We start from the raw sequence: 19,272 nt of genomic DNA on the forward strand, positions 1-19,272 counted from the left end.
GCCGCCAGTGTTCCTCAGCTGGGGTTTGGTGGGAGGGTTATCAGCGGGTCCGCTGGGGAGCGTCTGCAACGTTCCTCCATATCACACGTTCTCAGAAGGCAGGTGGAGGGAGCGGAGGCACAGGGGGTACTGGAGGGTGCAGTCTAGCCCCGCTGTATGGCAGGTCTGGTCGGCTTCCCTCGCACAGTGTGCTGGGGAATGAGGAAACGATGTCTCTGGACATGAATTAAGTACCCTGACCTGCATGCAGAAGTGGAGCCAGACAGACTGAAGGGAGTGAGGGAAATGGAGCGAGAGAAGAGGAGTGAGAGGAAAGGTGTCGGCTAAGGGGAGTGGAGGCAGTACTGCTGTCACAATACCGCAAATTTGTCTTGGATACCAGCGCTAAGTTTAGTATCTGAAAATCTGATGCCGCAGAAATGAAGAAAAACCATCAAGGAATGTCACAGAACAACCGCTGAGCTTTATACAAACAGATGTCTCACCACATCGACGGGGACAGCTTTATAGCAACTTTTGTGGAGGGGTTTTGATGTCGGCTGGGTGTCTTTGTTGGCTCGATAAACAAAATACAGTAGCAGCATATTTCACTTCTGTGCCGGTCTGTCAAGCTGTTTGCGGCAGAGAAAGATGTGGTTCAAAAACATAACAGAGTTTGATACAGTTGTGTGTTTTCAGCTATTTTGTCTTTCCACTGGCTCATAAAGAGAGTTCAACTATCTTGTTTACTTTCACTCCTGCAAGCCCAGCCCAAAGTGCACTAAGGACACAGATTCCAACATCATGTAAAAGAAAGCGTCGACTGTGAACTGTGTCTTACCAACAGTGCTGTGGTGTACCTTACTTTGCCATCGTTTACACATGCCGGGGTCCTCACATACCGAGTGAAAAGAAGGGAGTCTCACAGCAGGCTGCAGAACAGCTAGCTAACAAGCAAGAAAGCAAACTTTATCTATTGTACACAGCAGTTTTCAAAACAGCAGCTCCAAAATGCTTTGTTCAGGGTCGAAGAGAGAGAGAGGGAATAAAAGAAACAGGCAAGATGCTTTTCAGATATCTAAAAGAAAGAAGAAGCAAAGAAAACAAGACCGTTATCTATTAGCATGCTAGCTTGTTCACTTGCTAGTTTGCACATTGACTTGCATTTCGTGTACAACTGTTAATCGATTGTTTCATATCATCAAATATAAATTCAGTGGCTGAAGTTCGTTGAAGTACAGACAACTTTTCAAAAAAGGAGCCACCTCTATAGTTCCACAACCGTCAGCGGTTCAGTAAAGCTTTTGCTATTGTTTTTGCATTGAAAAGAGGGGAACACTGCACGTTCTCACCCTGTTTTGTGGGAAACCAGACGTCAAACAGTCTTTACTCTTTAAACAACAATCCCAACCCCGGTGTTTGTTTACGCCCTCTGGACGAAGAGGACTTTCAGCATTTCAGAGCACACCTGCTAAAGGTTTCTGATATCAGATGTAGCTACCGTGACAACACTAAGGGGCAAACGGGGAGAGAGGAGAGGGAGTGAAGGAGAGGTAGAAACGTCCTGTCAGAGCAGCGTCAGCAGTCAGGCTGGGAGACTGGCCCATCCATTACGCTACCTGTCTTCCAGAGGCAGCCAAGGCATGCCCTGCTTTCCCCTTATGAGGCAAATTGCAGGCGGTTGAAGCTGGGGGTTAGGTCCCCTCTTTCTCTTTTCCCTCATGCGTTGCAGTTTATAGCACTCCAGCACCCTTCAACTCACATCCACCCTCCCCCTCTTGCCCCCACATCCCATCCCCATCCCCCCCCTGCCTGTGCCTACTTTGCTTGCATAGGCCGGAGCTGATATGCATTATCGCTGGGCTTTTCGCTGAAAGCCAGTCACTTTGCATGTGTCCTCTGCCTGGCTCAGCACGAGCAGGGGGGGAAAAAAGACTCCCGGGTCAACAGTGCGTGTGCTGATGGAGGCAGGTGAAAGTGAGATGGACTGTCAGCCTTCTTAATAATGCCCAAAGAGAAATGGTCTCTCAGACCACCCATCTCTACAGCAGTTTCTCTAAGCCGCAACTCTCATGGTAGAAGCTGTTTCCTATCCAAATTTGCTAGATGACTGGGTGATTTTTCCCTGCTTTCTCTCCCTCTCCACCCAGTATTTCCCTTTTTATTTCCCTCCCCCAACTCCCAGCGCACTCGACTTTATGAATTTACTTAATTGACGCTGGTGAGGAGCATGTGGGACTTTGAGCTATTGATTTGCTGTAGGCTTCAGCGTAGTTGGAAATACCAGTCGGTCTCTGGGGTGGACTCATGAAGCTTTCTACCTCGAGTCCCCCAGCACTAGGAAGCCAGCCTTTTCGATAGATTTCTTCATAATGTCACTGTGGAAAGCTAATGCTTTCACTGTATGGAGGGCTCCACTGTCCCTAAGGAGCGCTCGCCCCTTGACCACATTTGTCATACCCTGGAAGCCATATTGTACAGCTCCCTGCCCTGATAATTCTCTTGACAAGGGACCACGACCAGGAGTAAGTCAGCTACAGCTTTATTTTGCTATGTCAAAAAATGTCACAGCAGGTTAAGAATGCTATGGTGTCACATGTAGCCCAGTGGCTACGACAAAATGCCTGCCTCGTTACATTTGTACTGCACGAGGGTGGGGTTGAGACAAAGATGGAGGGAGACTAAAGGGGAATTTCTGATTTCTGACGACTTGGATGTAATTCTCAGTACTGGCTTTCGTTCTACTGGCACCGAGTTAAAGTGATTATGATGTGGCAACGCCTGTAAGTCTGACAGGTCGAGTTAGTCTGTAAACTAACTTCCAGCTTGGCCAAACTAAACAGGAAGGATCTATTGTAAACTTCCATCAAATATTGGATGATTTTTATATTCTTATTCTGAATGTGATGCAGCGACACCTTTCAAACAAGTTGGGACAGGAGCAACAAAAGACTGGGAAAGGTGTGGAATGCTCCAAAAACACCTGTTTTAGCAGGTGATAGTGTCATGAATGGGTATGAGAGGGGCATCCTGGAAAGGCTCAGTCGTTCACAAGTGAGGATGGAGCGAGCTTCACCACTTTGTAATCACATGATTGGATGTTAGTACATGAGCTTGGGAACACTTTGTAGAACCACACAGTTTGTTTGATTGCTTTCTGTTTATATTTACGCTTTATCCTCCTCTTCTTGCAGACTTCATTGCAGCAATGTGACAATTGTGTTTCCAAATCCCAGCAATTAACTTGGAAATGACTTGGAAGTGCCAAAACTACAAACCCAAGCTGTAATAACCCTGATTTTCCCTATAAAGGAAATACAAACTGGAGCAAGACAGTGCAAGCGCGACAGAGAAAGTGCCAGAGAAAGGATGAGTGTGTTCTTGTTCACAGCCATCTTCCCTGAACGCAAGTCGCTGTAGGTGATTTTTGAAAAAGAGCCACAGGTCTCGTCTTTCCCTGTTCGCTTTCTCAGGGAGCACCATCGTCATAATGAAGGTGTGTAATAGAACATGACACCATAATTATATTCTCCCAGTTAAGAGGCAGTGTTTACAACAAGCACAAGGCTGCCTTTATTTTCTCCCTCCTCACACACACTCACTCTCTCTTTGTCTCGCTCTCTCGCCTGCCCCGTCTTCGCCTCATATCATGTGCCATTTAATTGCATTAAAAAAAATGCTTGATGAAAAAATGAAAAAAGTAAATTGCTTTAAATTGCCTGTCACAGATTGTGTGGAGTCGCCACAGAGCAATGAGACTTGTGCATTGTGTTGGGTGCTGGGTAAGCAAGATTAATGTGTCTGCTGCCAATTTTCGAATTCACTGTGATTCTACGCTCAAAGAATTGCCTGGGATAACATTTTGAATCAGAACAATTAGCTATTAAATGTATCTATTGGTTTTATCGAACACGGGTCCATGTGGATAGAGACGGGGACACAGAGAGTCGCACAAATGCATTCGTCAATACATATTGGATCTGGCCAGCTAATGGCCTTTCCAGTGCACATGTGCTGTTGCACACAATGGGCCGGGATGGCATTTTAGCCTAATCTAGACTTGGGAGTGACCTCTTAGAACTCCTCTTCTCTCCTTCTTACCTCCTTCTACCTCCCCCACCTCCTCTTCCTGTTTTTTTTTTTCCCCTAACGAGGGATATGAGCGACACGGCAAAGCACCCTATCGCACCCGTTGAGCCGAAGACTTCCACAGCAACCCAGAAAGAGCCCCGAGGGTGCAATTAAAAGTGAGAGAGGAGAATGTCAGCCAGGGCGACAAGCAAGGGAGAGGAGAGGGGGTGAGGAGGGAGGCGCGAGGGGGTAGAAGAGGAGGGTTGGGCACTGGTGCCACAGGTAACATGGTCATGTTACAATCCACAGAGGAGGCCCTTAAAGGCTGCTAATGTGTGGAGGTGTCAGCTGCAGGTTGTTCCAGCATGCCTGCTCCCTTTGGCCTCCTCGCTCCCTCTGCCTCCTCCTCGCCTCATCTCAGAGTCGGTTTGTTAAGATGTGTCATCCGCAATCCATGTTATGCTGCTCGCTGGAGAAATTTACAGTTAAATCCCAAGTGTGAATTGGGAAACCGTGTGTTCAACCCAAATCTGGGACTCTCCATTTGTCTTATTGCCCATGTGGGTTAGTGGTTCACAACCGAGCTCCCACTGGCAAATTGTCAAAAAGTGGGTAGCTGGATGAACTTCTGCTCTCCGAATGTACAAAAACAGGCCTTGTGTCCCTTGTCCTTGCAGCAAAATGGGTACAGATGTGACCAAACAGAAAAAAAAAATCCCTGGAAACTCTGTCAATATATATTGATCTTTTGTTTAGCTGAGAAACACCGTCTAGACACAGTGTCGCATTGTCTTGAAAATAACTTCACCCCACTCCAATCTGACATACAGATGCACACGCCTTGCAGATTAAGGCAAGGAAATTGATCGCTAAAAGGAGATTTCAGACAGATGGGGGATATAACCACAAAGGAAAATACAAAAATGTCCACGGATTGAGGAGGGCAAAATCATCATCATAAAACGCTGCCGAATAAACAGCTGAAAATCCCCAGTGAAATTGGAATGCAAAGCTGAACCGAAATTCCTGACTTAATGTCAGCACTGTACTGCAAAACACCAAAGTCCTCTAGTCGAAATTAGGATTCAACCTACAACACTGGAACGGCACCAAGATTTAGTTAACGGCCCTCTAAGTCCCCTTCCTGCTTCTAAATAGCACATTAAGTTTGACTCCAAGATGTGTTAGCAACATTTCAATGTACTGTTTGTAACCCTAACCCTAACCCTACATCCAAAAACAATGAGACCTACGTTTTATGCTTTGTTTGCATTACCCCACATGTGCATCTTCTTTACTTCCTGTAGTTGGTATAGGAAACAGCAGCTGGTACGATCTGCTATTTTCATCTGCAGAGGTGGTTGTTTGAAGACAATAACTCCCACGATCCCACGCCACTTCACGACGTCATCAAACTACGTCTTTTGTTGTGATTGAGAGAGACAGAGTGAGATTGGACATTGACGCATCTGCAAACTGCGAACACATCTGGGGAAATATTGAGAAAAAACTTCAAACAACGGCAGCAAAAAAACCCCCACATAAGGCTTCAGTACGAAACCCTCAATTTGTGGACTATGTGGTTAATCAGCCTCCTGATCATACATGACAGCGATATGAGACTGTGCCTTTGACTGAATGACAGTAATCCAAACAAATTAGCTCATACTATCCCTGACAGAGGCAGGGGTGTGCCCACAGCATTCATCCCAGTGCACCGCTCCAGAGCTCACTGCAAACACATTACCTTGCCTCGCTGCCCAAATGCATACCAAATAACCCATATAAATCATACAATCTGGGCCAAGTCAATGAGAGCCCCCTATTTTCCCTGTTTTCTACTTATTTCCACCATGCCATCAATCAGCAGAGCTCGCATCACTCAGTCCGAAGCTCTTGCAACCGTCGCCGGAGTGGCCCAGTTTAGAACCCACAGAGGGCTCCTGAAGTAACCCTTCCTCTAGTGCACTTGATTTTATGTCTCCACAGTCTGGACTAAATTGTGGGTTGCCAGCTCTCCACACACTGCTCTGTCTTTCAGCTCTCTCCCTTCTCTTTCTCCCTGTTGTCACTTTGACAAAAACAAAGATGGGCTTCTATGAACTTGCACCAGTGTTTACGGCTGTGTTTACCATCGAGCGACGCGGCAGCCGAGGACCCTCTCTGCACATTATTTTAAAGGGTCCCTCCTCTCTGAAGTCACTCCAGATTCTCTTAGTGTATTAAAGCAGCATCAGCTCCAGTGCCAAATAATGACTTTCAGCCCTGAAATATGGTTCTGAACTGTGTCATCATAAACAACAGAGACTCTCACTTTTTAGCGAGCAGCTTCTGATTCCACTTCTCAGAATTAATTGACTAAATGGGAGCTTAAAGTCATTATCTCCCCTCGCCAGTTCTCCAATCCTGCGCTAGGGGCTAATAAATGGAGGTTTGATTTCGCTAAATGTCCTCTCGCGAAGATTAATAACGCCTCGCACCCTGGTGGCAAACAGATGTGGTCATTCTTGCTCGACGGCTGAACAAATGGGCACAAGACATCCTCGCACATAAAGAGCAAAGAAATAATAGCTTAATAGCATTCATCTGGTGACACGTTAGCAGATGAGACATCCTGGATTGTTTGCTTTCCTGCGTGTTCACCGGAGCACATGTTTTGTCACCAGCGGCCGTGTGGTCTGACACAGCTCCCTTCTGAGAGACAGACAATGGCGGAGGGGGGAGGGATGGGAGGACGGAGGAGGCTCAATGGAGGGGGTCCGCCGGCTTCCTGCTTTCCCCACTGTGGCCTTTGTGGTAATACACTGGTGGTTATGGGAGCCTCCGTCTCTATGCAAATCAGTGTTTGCTGCCCAAGTGTTTGTGTGCGCCATGTGCAGTCAAGCACAAGAGTCTGTTTTCTGTACATTTAGCCCTGCACAGGCTGGAGCAAAAGGCCAGGGCGGCGTCAATGTAAAGAATAATACTCGCATTAAATCTGGTAATTAAAAGCTGTTATTTCTATATCAACAATGCTGTTTATGCCTTAATAATGCCGCCCGACGAGAATAGTAGATCACACCGCAGCCGCTGCTTTTAAATGAATAGTGCGTCTGTGGAAGCAGATGCATTGATTGGTCTGCATAAAGGTCAAACTTGGCGCAGTGAATTGAAAATCAGTGAAGGAGTTGTGTTCGCACGTTTGTCTCGGCCTCCCCGTTGTGACAATTACATGAGAGGGAGCGACGTGGAAGCACATTTCCATTCAGGCGTATATCGACTGTAACAGCGGGTCAGCAGCAAGAAAGCTACAAACACAATTGTCACACAACACTAAATAATACATGGAGCTAAAACAAAGACATCACACACCTAAAATATGGCACTAATAAAAGGCGGCGGAGACAATGTGTTTCCCCCCTCGACTAAGAGTAACGACCTTTCCCAGAAGCCCCCCATAAAATAACGCAGTGACAGTTAGGAGCACCTGTTTTTACATTATTAATAGCAGAGGCTTCACACACACTCAAAAGCTAGGGACGTGCACTGATACCTCGACTTTTGACTGTTCTTAAATTGGACAAAATTCTCTCAAACAGCACCCAGCTAAGCCCACTGAGGCATTGGAGTGTTAAGAAAGCCATTTGTCACAGGCAGGACTTGTGCCAGGGTATCTGTGCAGCCTTGGGATAAAAAACAAATGAAAATAATATGAATTGTATGAATACCATTCAAGAATAAGCCACACAATTTGTGATAGCATCTGAATTGAAATGCCTTGTATAAATACATTTTTTCGTTAGTAATACTCCTCAAGAATGAAAGGAGGATATTTGCTGGCTTTTCATTTGCTGTGGTGCGTTCTGAATAGATCCTGCAGCATTGCTGCTAAAATAAGGGTCTTTCTGCACTGTTCTCAATCCAATCACGTCAAAAGGGATTCAGGCGTCCTCTGAGATGAACAACAGACGGCCATGATCTCCTCTGACCTTAACTGTGACTCATGTTTATTTACCTCAGCTAGTTATCCCTGAGGGACAGCGGCCTCATCACTGAAATGAGCGCTGCGATGGGCTGCTTTTTTTTTTTTTTTTTTTTTATTGCCACTCCTGGGAACGGACAACTCTAATGAACAAAGACGCCTGATTGATCCAAGTTAGCATTTGATTCCCGAGCACTGCCAAGACACACGATTCAATATGCTGGCACGCCATTGGAGCACCCCTTGAACTTTGCTGTACACACATCTTTAATCACACTCACCTTTTCTGGTGGCTGGTGTGACTTCCAGCTTATTTGTAATTACCAAGCTCCCTGGGGGGGTTGGCTGAACAACAGGCCCGGCCATAGGTCACGGAGAGACACTGTAGCTGACCATATGGGCTCCGGGCCCAGGGGCAGAGAGTGGGTGGACGCCGGCGTTGGCACCGGGAAGTTACCAGAATGGCCGGAGCAGGAGATTGAATTATTCGGAGACAGGAGACAGCCTTATCGAGCGGCGGCCACATTGCACTGACGTTTTCACCCCAGTTTCTATTTCCCATTTCACACCTGGACTATTGCCAGATAGGATATGTTCAGCCACCTCGTTTTACCCCCAGATTCACAATCGGCAGCCACCAGTCAAAAGAGGGTTTAGTGTGTTATCTATCACCACCGTACCACCCGCGGCACCCTCCCCTCTGTCCCCGAACCCTCCGCTGTGTCCCTCCTCCCTCCCCCGCTGTTACCAGCACGGCAACAGCATGGTGTTATTACAGATAAACAATCAATACTGCATTAACGTGTCCACGGAGGCTACCTGGAGTTAAACAGGCAGACGAGGAAAATAATTCAAGCCAATGTCATGGGCGGACTTCAAGCAACTAATCTTGGTCACGAACTGGCAAACTGCTATACTGTAAATATATATGTGTTGGAAATTCAGGCCACTTTCTTTCATTATCCTCAGCCATCATTTCTTTGTGTTTGAGGTCAGCAGATACATTTCTTTTCCTTCCTCTCCTCACTGGTCACAGAATGAAACCCCACTGCATTAAAGAAGTAATACCCTACTTTATAGCAAAGGTGACCATGGATATTGGAGAGCAGGGACCCATACGATCGATTTGGAGCGAGGAATGGAAATTTTAACATGATTCCCAGCCAGGCATTTTAACTCAGGAGTATTGGACCCTCTCTTTTGATGACTGCTTCCAATCCAACTCGCTGCTCCATTTCAAAATTCTGATGACGTCTTTATTTAAGAAAAGGGCAGCGAGAGAGAGGCGAGCCCTGGTGCCCCGCTGATGGCTGTGTGGTCCTGTTCCTCTTTGCAAAGCCTGTCTGCAGCAAATTTGCATTCACATTCCCAACGCTGCCATTCAAAAAAGAAGGCTTTTTGTCTAGAACCTCTGTGGAAAAAACCAAAACAAAGGCGTTCTTATGAGGAGGCCCAACAAATAGTCCCTGCCTCTCCCTCTCCAAGACTGGAATTAAATACTCCTCATTCCATCCTCATTCATTAGCCCCCACGCCCACAACCCTAGCACCGTATGGGGGTATGAAATACCTCGCACACACACACAAAATAAAGGAGCTGGACTTGGCTGAATGATTGCAGAGACTGTTTACTAATACTGCTGCTCACTCTGCTTTATTACAGCGTGCCAAGCTTTCCATTACTGCAAAGGGAGAGAGAAAGGGGGAAGAAGCAGAGGAGGAGGGAGCGGGCCGACCAGAGAGGAGAGAGACTGCCAATGTCAGATTAAAAGAAGAAGAAAAAAAAAGAATGGCTCAGTTGATTTACACCTTCATTACTCTCCCCTAACTCTGCTTATTGCAAATCATGATGCTGCTTTATGAGCTGAATCCTCTATTACGACAAGGCCGGGAAGACAGTGCTTTAGTCCATAAAGCAACCGTACAGTAACCGCCAACCGGCAGCGCCCGACCCACTCATCCTACAACCTGCCTGCCAGTGAGGGGAAAGAAAGCGAGACAGAAACGGAGCCCCCCGCACAAACTCGCTCCAGCGCACGAACCCCGAGCTCGCTCGTCTGCTCGCTCGCTCGCTGCCCCTCTCCTGGCCTCGTGCCCGTGGACAACACACCCTGATTTCTCCGAGCCAGATGTCGAGGAAGTATGGCTTAGTGAGTGCACGGCTCCGCGGCTATGTCGGGGAGGAACTCACAGCGAGTGTTTAATGTTAAGTGAGCGGTGCCATGTTTAAGTCAACAAACAGGCAGGGCACTGGAGGTGTGTGTTTACCATCTCCCCACCAGCAAGCGAGGAGGCGCTACTGATGAAATATGTGTGTATTTAAATAGAGAGCAGTGTTTTTTTTCTTTTTTAACTTTTATTTATTGCACCAAGGGGAGGTTGCACTCTTTCTCGTGATGATTAAATTTGTGTCTGCGTGCGTGCGGTGAGCCGGTCCGAGACGAAACGGTCGAGGAAGCCGAGTGCAGGACCCAATAAATCAGCAGATAGGTTGAGGCGTGCAGGTGAGCGCGGGTGTCAGTGTGCTGATGTAAACAGGGCGCGGGTGCATGAGGCGCACTGGATGGAGGTTTGTTATGTGTATGTAACACGCTGCTCCGACCTGGCCTGTCTGACTCCCATCTGGAACAGGGTTGACAGAAAAGTTGACAGATGCTTCACCAACGTCCATTATTTATGAGACCGAGGAGATCCACACTGCATTTCACAAGTGTCTGCCTCTGCTACTGTAGGTCGAGTTCTGACATTGTATTCTGTGTGTGTCCACGCGTGCACACACACACACACACACACACACACTTGCTTCCTTGTGTGTGTTTTGGAAGCTGATGAGTGGTTAGCTGAATGCACAGGTTGACTTTTTTTTTTTGCACGTTGACTCAAACGCACAAATGTGTGCTTACGTTCTTGTGTTAGCACGTTCACTCCATTGAACACCAGGCCCCGGGAACCACTCCACCCACCTCTTCCAGTCTAACCCTTGACCTCTGGAGTGTCACTAAATCCCTGCCGGGCAGCCAGCCCTTCAGCTCCTGCATGGAGGAGCGTACACCATCAGACTCCAGCTCTCTTAAAACCCACTTAGAGGCTTACAGCTGGGAGGCCCGACCATCGGATTGAATTAAGGCTATGATTAATTGAATCTAGTGTTGAGTAACTTGAATGACTGATGTCTCGCAGGACCAAAGGTCTAGACACAATGCTTCAGAATAAAGCCATATTCATTTATTCGGTGACATCACAGGCAGTTTCAGTGTGCCTCAGGCATGGATGGTTGCCTCTAATATTACTGCTTGAAGTGCTGCTTTAAGCCCAATACCACCGGCAGCACTGCTGCTGCTGCGGCTGCTGCTGCTGCCGAGCGTGCCAATGTTAATAAGAGGCACAATATAATTAATACAAATGGAATGTTTAATGCAATTTTTCCATTTCAAAGAAATTCCCCGGGCATATTTCCCAACAACGAATTCAACTCTCTTGCATTGTCCTCAGGCAAACAATAACCCAAGTTTGGCATTACCTTCATTAGATCAAACTCAATTATTGCAGAGGGCTTGCAGCTCCTCTGGCACGGGGGTGGACTCTGAGGCTGCCTGCTCCTGCAGCTTGAAGGTCCTTTGGCAGGTCCTGCCCCATTTGTCTTTGATGGACAGCGGCGTCAAACAGTAATTGGAGGCCTGTGAGACCGGTACACATCCGTTTGTCAGTTATTCATGTCAAAGCGCGGTGTGCAGCTGTTGGGGTTCTCAAAGAATGACCTTTTCTCAAAGGGGACAGGTTTCCCCGACTGCCTGAGAGACGCCCTGGGTATTATTCAGCCCGATACAGTAGTGCAGTGTTATTACTGCGTGTCCCATGTTGCTGCAGAAAGCTTGTATTGTGTCCTTCCCAGAGGAATGTGCGGTCCCCGAGCGGTACACAAGCTTTGATTCGGCAGGTAGTTTGTGCAGAGGTCTTTCTATTCCTCTCCTTCACAATGAACCATCCTAATGTTTTGAGAAGTAGCAGAACAATGGCAGAAACCTCTCTTTTTCATTCTGGGGATTGAAAGTAAATAGGACCTTTGCTGATGTGTTTGCCTGTTCATTTACAGCACCTCAGACTACAGCTTGCACATTGTACCTCTACCAAAAAAAAACCCTCACAAAGGCATTCTGCAGGACAATAGCGCAGCGGAGGAAACGGGCGCACAATGGAGTCCAGATATCATTCACAACATAGACAGGAGACCATTATCCACAGAAGGAGGGGCCCGTCTGAAGGTGACAGGTTCGGGAGGCAGAGGAATTGTGCGCACGGCGCTGCCACCAAGACAACAGTCTCCCTGAAGCCTAACCTATACGGACAGGTTTTTGCAGCGCCAGTGCCCGCTGGGTTGAGGTGTTACACGTCATCTGCAATAACCTGGATCATTACTCCTGGAGGCTGTTAGAGGGGAAAATCACATCACTCTGCTTTCACCGCTGCCAAGAAAAATTGACACGCTAAAAGTCACACAAAGACACACCTCAATATGCACACGCACGCACGAAGGCCCACAAACAGCCTCGCCTCGGTGTCGCACGCTCGCAAACAAACACACACGTGTAATTACACACCAGCAATCTATCACATACTGTCAGTGGTGTCTGGGGGGGTTAACATACCAAGTGGCATCCCAGCAGCGTCCCACCAGCCAGCTTTGCCCGAAGCTGACAGCTCTCACTGCGGCTGCCTTGCAGGAGAAAAGTAAGCATCATTATCGCCTTCTCTCGCCATACCTCTCTCTACTTGGAACAAGCGTAACGCTCTTTCAACGTCGCCCTTCTTTTATCCGCCTCCCAACCCTTTCCCTTCACTGCCTTCTCTGTCTTCATTGTACTCCAGTCAGGCGCTAATGCTCCTTGTCCTGTGGCTGGACTCTCTGATCTCCTATTACCCTCTCGTCATCCGACAGTCAATATTATCCCCTCTCCGTCCTGACCGATCCTCCCCTCTCCTTTCCCTTTGCTTTCACAAAAGTCTCAAAAGTCAGACAGACAACGTCGCCCCCCTCCACCCACCCCCGTCCACTCCTTCATGCACTTGCTCGTCTTCCATACACTTATTAACTGGCTGTCATGTTCAGCAGCCTTCCCCCAGACAGTGTTTAGCGTTCCTCAGTCCACTTACTGCAGCCAGAGTTAAGCCTCTGGGCTTTGCACAGACAGGAATCCAACTAGAGGGGAAAGGCAGGACCTGCGGACATGATCTGTCTGCTGCACTCACTCACACTCTTCCTGCTGCAGCAGCTACCTCAAGGCAGGGCTGAAACACACACACACACACACACACACACACACACACACACACACACACACACACACACACGCACACGCCATACAAGACATTACCTCCGGGATGCTTATTTTTTTATTTACTGTACGGATGTACAGTAGCAGCTGAACAGGCTTAAAACCAAAATTTTTGAAAAAATTGGACATAATTTCCCATTTGTGAAAGTCACAAAGCGGATTTTCCTTATGAAAGTACATTTGTTTCATGTAAGTGTCATGAAATTGCAATTTTTTCCATTTTTTTATGTTGCCTTCATGTTTCACTGCTTACACTCACCCAACAGTTTTAATACCTTCTGCCCAAATGCCTCAAATCCACCTGAGGAAGATGCTCTCAAGGCGACTTTTTTTGTGAATGAACTTCTTTGAGTTCTTCATTTTACACAAAATGTAAATCAGTGTGTGTATTTCTTACCTCTGCAGAGGAAGTTGTATTGTAACCCCTGTTGGTTAATCTGTATGTCAGCAGGGTGTCTGAAAAACGAACAAATTTCCATGAAATGTGGTGGAGAGATCAGCCTCCAGCCAAGGAACAGTTGATTAGATTCTGATAGTGATCTGGATCTGTGATTTCCACTATTAGATGATTACTGCCCCCCCCCCCTCCACACACACACACACACACACACACACACACACACACATATTGGATATAGAGATTTAATTCCAAATCCAATCCGAACCCTGACGGTACACTCGCGGGGTCAAGAAATCCATTTCACCTCAAATTTAAGAACGAAGGGATGCTCGGTGTCCTTGAAGGCGGCTTCCCTCTAGTTTCTGCTCATATTTTAGACGACACCCAAACAGAATTCGACTCCCAGGCTCAACTCGGCATTGTGTTGTAGCCACAATACCGGATTTGTCACCTGCCCCCTTCCCTCTCCACCCTCCCCTTCCCGGGGCAAATGGTGTAAGAAATGAGACGTGGCTGGTGGATATACTTTCATGCCCCTGCTTTACCAGTGTCATTTCGGCAACTCTGAAATTGTGCCATGGTCTACAGGGCTTTGTTGTAAATCACTATCTCCCACTGTCAGACTGCAGTCTGCTGTACACTGTGGATGCCTGGCTTTCTGCTGCCTCCTGGGTGACTAATATATCTTGTTAAATTGTGCTGAGAAGCGTGCGGAGAACTGTACACCTTCCCTCTTTGTACTGTTTGTTTGCTTGCATTTGTGCCTGTGTGTGTTCGTGTGCGTCCGTGTCTGTGTGTCTACATTCCCTGACTGAAGAGGTAGGTGGGGATGTTACTTTTGCAAATATGTTCACTAAACTCCACGAGTCTGTCAGGCTTTGTTGGTAATTCAGTTAGATTGCTATTCGGCCAGCTTCCGCTCACCACCAGCGCCGCGGTATCGGAGTTGTGAAGCTATCTCTCAGCCACTTCATAATTAGCAAAGCTGTGGAGCCAAGCCACAGTTTGAGGGGGAAGAGGGAGAAAAAAAGCTGTTGGCAGACTGCATTATTCAACATTGGCAGCAATTTACTCTGTCTCCCACCCCAAAGACATGAATCTAAGTGATTTCATAGTCACATCCGTCCTAGCGTGCCATACTGTATGAAGCTGGACTCTTCTATTATCGCCACCTCTTAAGCCACACACTGTATACTATCAGCTTCATCCATACACGCCACATCTCTGCGCAAGCACTTTGAGAACAGATTTATGTGTATATTTCTGTGTAATTGGTGTTCTCCTGCACAAAGCACGGAGAGATAATTACCCATTGTTAAGTGAGGTGTAAATTGTCTGATCCATGTGTATTTATCTTCTCAGCGCACAGAGAGCAAAACAGGCCCTTTTTTTGGGATTTAAGCAGACTCCACAGCGACGTTCTACTCTCCTGGCCGCCGTCCAGCTCTCAAATCCCTTTTGCCGAAACCTGTCGAGAAGCAGCCTCGCCGTGGCTTAACCGTGTCCCGTCTAATTCTCACGTCTTTTTTAGTCATAGCGAATTCAATCTGGGACTAGGGTTGACCTTCAGAGCGCGGGCGACGCCGGGCCCTGCCAGCAGTGGACTTAACTAGAAACAGACGGCACGTTTTCCTCCTCCGTGTGCTGGTGGCTGAGAAGAACGTCTCTCCTTATTTTGGTTTCTGCGCAATTACGGGTCTGACTGCTCCGTAAATAGGCATCTCTGAAGGGAATCTGTCTCATTAGTAAAGAGCAATTATTAAGTCTCCTGCAGGAAATTTACTCTAATGGTCACAAGAAGCCTGGAGAAGTAAAAGACAATGTCATGGTAGCAGGGAAAAAAAGTCAGATCTGCCAGTCTTCAGGAAGTCTGTCCTGTACAGCAGGGGGCATTGTTGTGGAGAAAGACAAGAAAAGAAAAGAAAAGAAAAGAAAAGAAAAGAAAAGAAAAGAAAAGAAAGGGAAAGAGAGAAGGAGCCCAGCCGGCTGGCACTGAAAGTAGCAACTCCAGATAAATATTTGGCACAAGAACATCTTAGGAGGAATCCCGGAGCACTGGCAGTACAAACAACGTCATGATTTATTATCACATCATACAGACCGTGACTAATGCACTCAAACAATCAAGGTGCATCTAGTGAACTACAATGCCCAGGGGTGCTCTCTGCCTCCGACTCCAAACACTGGCAAACGAAGTGCACGCACGCCGAGGCCACTCGCCGTGCATGCGGGCTCGACAAGCGTCCACAAGCATCGGAGCAGGAGAGGAGGCCGCAGACGTTCCCACAGGGGCTCGCAGCGCGCCTCGCCGCAGACAGCAGCCACTGGGATGTGATTTTATTAGCTCCAGATGCCGCTGAAGAGGGGCTAGAAACGTTCGATATGATGAGCGGGACACATCAAAATGATGCTGCCCATCTGGAGCACAAATAATGTAATCAACTCGGGTCAGCGGTCACCACCGTCTGGCCGTCGGGTAAACCCACCACCCCGTGACGTCAGCGCTCACGGGGACGGGCTGGGGACTCGAGACTGAGACTTGAACTTTGTTGGAACATCCTCTAAGCGGCTGCACGTGACCCGCGGAGTGCAAATATTTGGCAGAAGAGGAAGATGAAATGTGAGGGACTGTCTATTGTAATATGAGCCGGGGTTTAAAACATGCAGATGGCTCTGATGTGTCTATTCCCCTGCCTGTCAAATCAGTTCTGCAGTATTACTTTGAATGTCTTCATACAAAGTGCTCACACAGCTCAGACTACAAACACATATACACCATGCACTGTATGTTCCTCACACACACTCACACACACACACGCACGCACAGGAACTCTATTTGCAGAGCCTTTAAATATTCAGTACCTGCCGTGTTTTCTGTATGACTTTGATCAGCCACAGATTCTACTCTGTCCCTTTCATCTCTCAACTTCAAACCCGCAGATGAAAAACCTGGACCACAAAACCTGTTCTGGTTCAGACAATCTCCGTTCACCAAGCTGCTCTTTGCCTCGTGAAATCAAGCGGGGAGTTGTTCCAATAATAATAATAAAATAAGAAAGACAAGCAGCGAAGTTAACCTCGTCATTACAGAAGTGAAGCTTCTGCTCCTCAGCCCACATCGTTGCTCAATCTCCGATACACTCGGGTCCTTGTTTGTAATTTAAAAAGTATGTGTGCAGAGGAGTGATTATTGCAGAATATTCCCCGGGTAGTTTGACAACTCCCCCAAACAACTTCTTGGCCGCCTTCAGGCGTTTTACCTCAGGCTTACATTGAACCAGCGCAATAACTAACATGGAGCAATCTGCAGGCAGCAGGAAGGACAGTAAAACTTTCCAAAGCACTAAATTCAATTTCCAGGATTGCACAGTCCTGTCAGTGCCCCTCTCCTCCTCACTCTGTCAATACCTGCGACTTTTGAGCAGAGAAGCCAAGTTAATTCTTTTATAGCCCTGCCTGCATTATTCAGCAGCCCATTAAAAATTCACAGCCACATCACTGATATCATCTTGTAGTCAATAACGCTGGAGGACACGTTGTTTTAGAAAACTTGAGTCAACTCCAGGGGTGATTCCCCCCCCCCTCCAAAAAAATACGGGGCCTTTCAGCTGATCTCTCCAGCGAGCACAAAACAGAGAGGCAGCAGGGCATCACAGCGCGACTGCAGGCAGCCACAGATAGACAGTCATCCGCCTTTATCTGAGCGCGCTGTCCCACCTGCATCGATTCGCATCCCGTGGATTTGCCACTGGCTGCAGCAAGATCATCGGTGGAGGGGGAGAGGTGGGGGCAAAAAAAAAAAAAAAAATCCCCGATAGATTCAAGCAAGCGTTGCAGGGCCTTAAGTTTCATGCGTGACAAACAAGGCGAATGCGCGTTTGGAGCCCAGGCCTGCACGCGCGCATCACCCCAGCGCGGCGGGGCAAACGTACTGCGTCGTGCGGGACCTCTGCACCGGAGGGGCACGTTTAGTTCCTGCGTCGACACATGAATGAGAATTACGCACAGAGCCGTTTGACAAGGCAGAAAAGTTGACGAGCCCCCCCGGCCATCGATTGACCCCCAGCTATAAGTTGAATGCATAGACAGCTGAACGCGAATATAAATAACTTCCGATTCCAACTCGTCTCCAATTAACAGCCCGAAGCTATTCCAATAACTAGCTTTGACACCACGGGCGATTTCATTAAATATAAAGGCTACAAGAAGACGAAGCTCTCATCGAAACAACTATTTCGCATAGGTCATTGGTGTGTGAGCAGCCCAGAATAACCAGGCTCGGACTGCGCTGGCTACAGACGCTGCAGGAGAAGTAACTGATCTGCGTTCGAGCGGCGAAATGTGCCACAAATGAGAGCATTTCCACAGCGGATAGAAGTTGTAAGCAAACCCCGCTCACCTGATAATGAAGTTTATTCTAGGAGGAAATGTTCCCGGACGTGCGAAGGCGCGCGTCGGAGCCAAGCGTATCCGTTCGCTGCAGCTTTTGTTGCCCGTTGTTCCACCTCAACTGCGCGTCTCAGTCGCGCTGCATCACTTCTCGCTGTGGATGTCAGGGAGGCTGAGAGGCTGAGGGGACTCAACCCTCCCATTGGCTGCCATTCATAAGTCCCCAGCACAACCGGGCGGAAAAAAAGGAGAAGGGGAGGAAGGGAAGAAAAAAAAGAAAAGAAAAGAAAAAACACGCGACCGACAAAAAAAACAAAAGGGAGATGGAGGGATGGGAGATCAGTGCTCCGGTGGGGCTGCGTCTCAGCTGCCCAGCGATGTTCAAGTTTAATAATAAGAGCCGAACGTTGTTGTGCACGCGCTTTCTTTACATTTGCATAATCCCTGATTAATAGTTGCAAAGTCAGAGGTTGAGTGTGGGTTTGAGTCAATCAATGAACGGTTATTTTTGTAAAAGCCTCCAGTCAGACTCCCCGCGTCCTACACAACACTGGAAGGCACAGATCGGGTTATGATTACGGCGGCTAATTCAATTTGGGCGGCTCGGTGTGAAGTAAATGGCTAAATGCACCCGGAACTGTGATGCGTGGACGGACTGGCATGTGCGTGGCAGCAGGCCTTCCACGGTCCCGCTGCTGTCACTGCACGTCGAACAAAAACTTCCTCAACAGGATCAAAACCCTTTTTAACGCTGATTATTTTTACGTTTCATTTGTTTCTTTCCTGCATCCAACAGAAATGCAAACTTGTACTTGAACAATGACAAGTTTATGAGCTCAATAAATAAAACTACGGCATGCAAGTACTATTACTGCACTTCTACTATTAATAACAGCCTGCTTCTATTCTGCTGCTGCAGCCAATACATCCTGTCTCTGCTATGAATACCTCATTACTACTGATGCGACTGCAACTACTGCTGCTACTATTTGTGGTAGTAGTATGTGCACCAAATGATCAAATTCACCTAGTTGCCAGTTTATTAGGTACACCTAGCTATCCATGTTAGCACCGCTGTGGCTGCTGGTGCTGTTAAGTTGCCCTGTTACGCTGAGGGGTGTTTCTAATATTCTGTCTACA

At 47.6% G+C, this 19,272-nt stretch overlaps 1 protein-coding gene across 2 annotated transcripts in view; it reads right to left on the bottom strand.

Moving 5' to 3' along the window:
• LOC143339947 (cadherin-10-like) overlaps nt 1–18,515 on the bottom strand; it is a 55,798-nt gene extending 37,283 nt beyond the window's left edge. The window contains exons 1-2 of one of the 2 annotated variants that reach the window (XM_076761510.1): nt 18,143–18,297; nt 13,741–13,799 (exon numbers count right to left, since the gene is read on the bottom strand). The gene's annotated coding sequence lies outside the window, so the exon portion shown is untranslated. Of the gene's footprint in view, nt 1–13,740; nt 13,800–18,142 lie in introns of both variants that reach the window. The other variant, XM_076761509.1, reaches the window with a different exon arrangement.
• Nucleotides 18,516–19,272: the final 757 nt, after the last annotated feature.

Source organism: Chaetodon auriga, chromosome 21 (genome assembly GCF_051107435.1).
Source record: "Chaetodon auriga isolate fChaAug3 chromosome 21, fChaAug3.hap1, whole genome shotgun sequence".
NCBI lineage: Eukaryota > Metazoa > Chordata > Actinopteri > Chaetodontiformes > Chaetodontidae > Chaetodon > Chaetodon auriga.